This window comes from Gadus macrocephalus, chromosome 14, assembly GCF_031168955.1.
Source record: "Gadus macrocephalus chromosome 14, ASM3116895v1".
Classification (NCBI taxonomy): domain Eukaryota; kingdom Metazoa; phylum Chordata; class Actinopteri; order Gadiformes; family Gadidae; genus Gadus; species Gadus macrocephalus.
In genome coordinates this window covers 4,346,778-4,354,277 of record NC_082395.1, presented here as the reverse complement: position 1 = coordinate 4,354,277, position 7,500 = coordinate 4,346,778, and the positions used below count along the sequence as shown (strand labels likewise).

The 7,500-nt window shown below is 41.8% G+C and overlaps 1 protein-coding gene across 1 annotated transcript in view; it reads right to left on the bottom strand.

The window, feature by feature from the left end:
- Positions 1 to 7,500, bottom strand: part of ly75 (lymphocyte antigen 75) — a 48,348-nt gene that overhangs the window by 9,527 nt on the left and 31,321 nt on the right.

The window sequence follows — 7,500 nt, the reverse complement described above, 5'->3', positions numbered from 1 at the left end:
CTCCAGCAAAACACTCGTTGCAATGCATTGAGAGATCAATTTTATTTCCTCTCAAATTGGGGTTGACATAACCCTGATATTAATGTATTTCTGCTCATTCCCTGTCACATTAAACTAATAGTGCCGTGATTCCTTTGGGCAAATCATTTGGACACATTGTTCACTCATTAATTATTGAAGGGACGTCTATTTTATAGCTTAGTAAAATAGTAACTAATTCAATTTTTTAAGTTTAACGTTTCATGGAGCTGAAATTAAACAAATGACCTCAGTGAGTGTTTATGTGCGATAAAGATTCATTAACAATCCATGTTCTTCTTCCTTAACCAAGACGTTAAATTCTGTTGCTTTTGGCTTTTTTTTTTGGACTGAATATTTTTAGATATATTATATGCCATGTGTCAAATCTTGACATCTACACTAGATAATAATATTTCAGAAAGCATACTTATCCTCGAAGCTCATGAATTTCCAAAAACATAAGAATTATTTTAAATAAAGAATGGATCCAATGTGTCCATTGGTAAATTGCTATCAGAAATTACAATTAAATTTCTCTTCAAACTAATTCTTAAACCTGTTGAATTCTAAAACATGTCCTATATATTAAAACTCCAGTCCAACACAGCATATACGTCAAATCTCTTAATTTTTCACAAGAAAATCCCTGGCCTTTTTTAAACCTTAAAACCCACTCAGATTGCCATAGCTTTAGGAAAGATCTAAACTCAGATCCACCGTCGGATCCAAGATGGCAGCCTGCCCCCTCGTGTTCTGTGCTTTATGTGTGCGGATGATAAAAAAGCGCCTGTGTGTGTCTAATTAATACTGGCAGGCTGCTAGGAGCCATGCACGGCGCGTCTTCACCCCGGCCGAATGTAGGCCAGAGCACAGCAGTGTCACCATCTCATCGGTGACATCATCTCAGTACTCAGCCCTTCACCCCTCCATGAAACAAAGACCAGGCTGCCGGGACGGAGTGTGTGTGTGTGTGTGTGTGTGTGTGTGTGTGTGTGTGTGTGTGTGTGTGTGTGTGTGTGTGTGTGTGTGTGTGTCTGTTTGTGGATGTGTGAGGGGGGAAGGCAGATGTCAGCGCGTGTGTCTGCGGAACGTTAAGACCAACACATGTTGCCCTGCGTGCACAGAGAAGGGCTTTTAGACACCAGAGATGTGTGGCTGCGCTGGGGGAAGTGTGGTCGGACTGCCAGACCCACTGGAGTGGAGAGGCCATCATAGAGATAGTTTGGTCGTATATTTAGACATTTCGTCAGTTTTTGTTGTTGAGCGATGTCTATTTATTTTCGTAGGCACTTGTTGTCCGATGGGTCTGCGTTCTGTGTTTTCGATGTGTTTTGTTTGCCCCTATTGTGGAGAGATGGTATGATCAAAGAAATTGACATAGTGGTTAGTCTACAGATAATTGTATTCCTTGACACCGTTGTCTGGACTCATTCGTTTCTGTTTTCGATGAGTTGTGTTTTAACACTGTGAGAAACTTCTCATGATTTCATACTGTTATGGTTGTTGAGCGACAAAGAAGGAATGCAAATAAAAAACGTAAAAGTGTGCTAGACATGGGCCCTCCAACATGTGATCTAAAGTATTAGCACATGTGGCCGTGTACACCCCCCCCTTCTCTTGTCCTAACACGAAGAGAGAGAGACATAGAGGGGAGAGAGAGAGAGAGAGAGAGAGAGAGAGAGAGAGAGAGAGAGAGAGAGAGAGAGAGAGAGAGAGAGAGAGAGAAAGAGTAATAGAGAGATAGCTAGAGAGAGACAGAGATAGAGCGCGAGATAGAGAGAGAAAGAGAGACCGAGAGAAAGAGAGAGAGAGTCCAATCTGGACTTATTTTCCAGAAGAAGAAAAAAAATAAGCTAGTTCATTTAATTACAGTTTGTCATGTTGAAAAAGGAAAACTCTAAATCAGGAGGGGCCCATCAGATATCCCTTCTTATCACAGGGAAAATTAGCAAATTTAATAAACTCCTTCTCTGTGCTCCAAGAATCCATAGTGGTGAGTTATTATCAGCAGAAGGCTCTAATACGGATCTCCTCATCCAGAGACTGTGACCAAACGTTTCCTCAGGGTTGTCAAACTGCCATTCCACGGCAGAAGATAACAGCAGAAACCACATTATTTCAGTTAGAAATAACGCCCGCGAAGAGACCTGCTTAGCATATCCCTCTCTCACAGAAAGGTCATTTAGCTCTTTTTTTGATGTATAAGATATATAAGAGATGTATTAGTATTCTATGAGAATTTCCCCTCTCTCTTGCATATCTGTCCATCGGTCCATCTGTGTACAAACACGTGTGTGTCTCTGTGTGTGTGTGTGTGTGTGTGTGTGTGTGTGTGTGTGTGTGTGTGTGTGTGTGTGTGTGTGTGTGTGTGTGTGTGTGTGTATGTGTGTGTGTGCGTGTATCTAGGTATCCACATTGATGTAGGTGAATATATTCAAAGTATTAACCAAGTAGGCTACCATTAGAAGCTAATACACTATCAACTAATACACCATTAACTAAAATGCCATTATCAACTAATACACTATAAACGAATATACTGTTAACTAAAAGGCCTATTAACACATACACTATTAACTCATGAAACAATATTAATTAATTACTGCACCATTATTCATCTGTAGTAAAGAACCACAGCAAAGCTTATTAATTACTTCCAGAGACTCAATCTCTGCATAAGGAAACCACCTCTGTTTAGAGAGAGAGGGGAAGAGAGAGAGAGATGACCATTGAAAGAAGGATGGAGAGAGAGCGATAGAGAGTGCAAGAGAGAGAGAAGGGTGGAAAGACATATATAGAGAGAGAGAGATGACTATGGAGAGATTGAGAGAGGAAGGGAGAGAGGGGCGAGAAAAGGAAGGGAAAGGGAGATAGGGAGAGAGGCAGAGAGATGGGGAAGAGGAAGAGAGAGAGAGGGAGAGCGATAGAGAGGGAGGGAGAGAGGGAGAGATTCTCAAGACCTGGACGACTCGTGGGAAACTGAGGGTCTGGTGAAGGAACAGCAGAAAGGTCTCGGACATTCCTCAGTGATTACAGGGAGCTGCACACATTCTTAGGCTTGTCTGTCCGAGCTTTAAAACAGAGCATGGAACCAAAACAAGCTCTCATTTTTTGCAATTATAACCCTAATTTAAATCATTTAAAACCTTTTCTCGACTTAACAAGAGTCAATCAGGGTCATACTCTATAAATACTGTGTTCTTTAGGACATCCCAATCGCACTTTGACCTAATTTCATGCGTCATCACAGTTTGTTTCATGTTAATGCGAAAAAAACACCTGATCGAGCAAGTGAATCTCGCCTACAAGTGGAGATAAGTAACCCCACAGATCAGCAAGGACTAGTAGTTTCAGTAACAGGACTCACGACGAAGTCGGCCTGTGAATGAACGACCGTCTCAAAGGGACAGTTTAGTCTCCATTTACTACGGACTATACACCACAAGAGGAGAAAGGGCTTCTAGTAAGACATTGTGTGAAATCTCAGGTTACATGCTCATAAGCCGCGGCTGAAAGAGCCAGCCTCCCTCCTCCGCCCCCCCCCCCCCCCCCCCCCACCCCCCACCACTCCAATGGAAAATGCTCTCCCCCCTCCCCTCTGCTACGGCGAGCATATGAGCAGCAGCGGAGAGAGGAATGCTTCATTATCCTCCAATCAGCGGCCGCGGGGGAGGAGCGGTGCCCGGGATCCAGCTTCCCAGGCAGTGTTGCCAGATTGGGCCAGATTCCCTGGCCAATCTGGCAACCCTCGCTGCAGCCATGGTTGCCAGATTGGCCGGGAATTCTGGCCCAACCTGGCAACACTGTTCCCAGGCAGCCAGCCCCAGCAAATGGGATCGGCCCACGGACCCGCACGGGGAGACTCGAGGCCTCCTCCTCTCTCCTCCCCTCTCCTCCCCTCCTCCTCTCTCCTCGATGCACGGAGCGCTCCTCTTATACTTCCTCGTTTGTCTCTCTAGGTCATGTGTCCTTTTATGTCGGCAATTAATCTGCAGGCCTTCCTCCATTAAGGCTACAACTCTCTCTATCTCTCTCCTCTCTCTCCCCCCCCCCCCCCCCTCTCTCGTCCCCTATATGTTCCGCATGACTTAAATGAATTGAATACCTTCTTTAGGTGACTGTTTAAGGGTTTTAATAAAAGGATTAGTATTGGATTGTTGTTGTTGTGTCTGCGGGGAGTGTTAGGTTAGCACGACGACCAGTGTCTTGTTGACCTTCACATTAATATGCATCTGTTGTACAAACGGATCGTCCCTCCTGCATCCCAAAGCACTAAACACCGATCCGGTGCAGTGACGTTATGGGCCGTACGGGCAATTGATATTAATGGAATTGATACTGTGTTTTAAATCTTTAAATATTCATAATAGTCTCTGGAGCTGAATAAATCTTTCGATAGTTCTTGCGAAATGAGACTTGTGTCGATAATACCACATTGGCTTTGATGATGGGCTTGTCAATGGCTTTTTCCAAATCAACTATTGTAATCAATCTAATTACACCTGTTGAAATAGTGTTTAATTACCTCCCTAAATAAACAAACAGCGTGTTCCGGGGGGCTAATAATAGAGCGGCTGGCACAGCCTTCGCCCTTCAGCGGTGGTGAAGCTGAAAAACGGGGAGCCCTCTGCCCCCTAGTGGGGGAAACGGGGAGCGTTTGGTTATTTGTTTGCATCATGACGTCAACCCCAGGGAAGTGGTGCGGCGATGGCTACCTGCTTGTTGCAGATGACACAGCGTTGTCAAGACGCTCTGTCCCTCTTATAAAAAAAGTACTCATATTTAGGAAAATAAGATAAACAATATAGCAGGCAGAACTAATTTACCAATTTAAAGATTAATAATCAGATGTGGCTCAAGCGCTTGTCATTGAGGAATTCGAAAAGCTAAATAAAACAATAATTTAGAGTAAACTGATACTTTTTGGTATTTTATCACCACACATCCTAAGTAATCATACCTTGTGTTTTATCTTAACACTATATTTAGCCGTATTCATATTTTTAAATGATGTTAGCCCATTTGACTATGAAATGGTTTTCTGTCATATAATGGTTTTTTTTATCTTTACTATCGAACCTTTCAGACAAGGACGTGATGTAGTTATGTAGGTCACTACGGTCTATGCATGGTTGATTCTGGGGGTTGATACGTTTATAATGACGTACAATTATCAACATTATTATCAACATTTCAACACCACTATCAATAGAAATCTGCATTAATTTATGTGATTAATTATTGTATACAAGGATAATATTCACACTAATTCACATTTTAACTGTACAATGATGTTCATTCATTATGGTTTATGTGTGTTAGGAGCTATTCTGTACATTCTTTAATCTTCATGATTTAGATTATTAATACATATATCCTTAGAACAACAAATTTTGTCAAGTTTATAACTTACTTATTTAAAGAGTGACCAAAAATATGAAATACAACACTGATATTATAGTAGCCTATGTGATTATTATGAATTATTACCAATTTCTAATTACATACTAGGATGGGACCTGATCATTTGAAATATACCATCATAAACCACCTGGTACAGTACAGCTCAATATATATATATATTTTTTAAATAATAACTATAGACTTTTGTATGTTATGCACAGATTATGGATATGCATTGTAAGCTGCTTTTCACACATCGATTAACCTAATGTTTTGTCATTTTTGATCAAACATTGTATTCTGAAAACTGCTGTTCCTTCACCTTGGCTTGTCATATCGGCATAATTATAATAATGCATACAATAATACATAATATTAATAATATATTAATATAACTTTCTAATCATAATGGCAGCTTTTTTATTGCTGCTTCTCGTTATCATAATGAGAGGCAGCTAAATAAGTGGAAGGACATTATTATTGGTTTAATCCAAAAGGGAAATAAACTATTTTAAATACTATTGCTACCACTACCACTACTAAAGTGTTATATGGGTTAAGGAACCGGTCCATCAAAACGAGAACGGGACATGATTGGATGGTTATGGAGAAAGATACCGCCTAGTGTACCCTTGGGCCTATCGGCTGGACCCCTGTGCTGCACTCAAGTCATATGGGATGGAATATATCGGAGGTAAAATATTGGTTTTAACATAACAAATATTATTCTCATTAATAAAAAGGTTATGAAAGATTTACCATTCAAGAAAATGCCAGTTTAAATATTCGGAGATGATTGAGATGGAGACGAATTATTTATATCGCTATCTGTGTAAAAAGTGATGACTGATTCAACCTGCATTCAATCACATTTTCTAAATTGAATGGCGGCCTTCAGTTGAAGTGAGGCGTCTATTTTTAAAGCCTACTTTAAAGCCTGCTCTATGTTAATCTAGGCGGCATTTATGTTTGTTCTACCTTTCCTAGAGTGAACTCATTGGCCTGGCCAGGTACTTACAAATCGGAAGCTAGCAATTACGGCATCTCAGATATGACTCGAACGCGGCAACAATCCAGCCGTTTTCATTCGACGTTACATATCACGTGACCCTCCCGGACGCCCCGCCCACTGGGTCTTGCTCCGGGTCATGGGGGATTCTACGTTATAAATCACATGACCTTCTCTGACAACACACACACACACCAGCGCCATTAGCGCTCCGACGGACACTGAAATAACCGAAAGGTAAGCTGGCGTACAAGACCACTTATCACCCGTTTCACGTTCATTGACACCCGGAGAAAACACCAGGATGATCATGGATGTAGGAGGGCGGGGTGGGATCCGTCGACCTCATGTGGAGACATTAGGTCGAGGCCTTCGTGGCTCCTTGGAGCATACTGTTATTATTTCTACGTTTTTCTACAGACGTTGAGGGGGACAACAGTCGCCAGACGTGGCCTAATAATGAAGCTTGTTCTAAAAAAAATATTTCATCTTCTCTTCATCACACCAGTCTTTGTGTTCGCTTGCCGTGGATGACAGCCGTAATACGTTTTAATACGTGAGGTGTTGTATTGTGCATGCTGGCATGAGGACGTTTTTTAATTTCCTTGTGCAACCACAACCACCACCGTATGTTATTTCGGTGTCTCTAATAAACAACATGTGCAGTCACCCCCCCCCCCCCCCCCCCCGTCTCCTTGTTTGGTCACATCAGACCAACGACACTTAACGTCGATACTGTTTTTTGTGTTATTAACTGGGATCTTGTCATGTTCTTGCTGCGGCCGATGGCTCATTTTGCGTTGCGGATCGGGTGTATAATGATGCTTTATGTACACAGGTTACTGACATGCAGTGACCTGTACCGGTCCATACTGGGTTAATGTTGCTTTTGGATGAGTTATAATAAACATAGTTTACTGACGGACAGTAACCTATATGTGCCCATACCGCGGTAATGTGGCTTTTGGATACTATTTATACATAGGTTCCTTGCAGACTGTGACTCTTGCTGCAGTTCTGCATTATCCAAACATATTAAGTTGCAGTCACAGTCACACCAAATCATA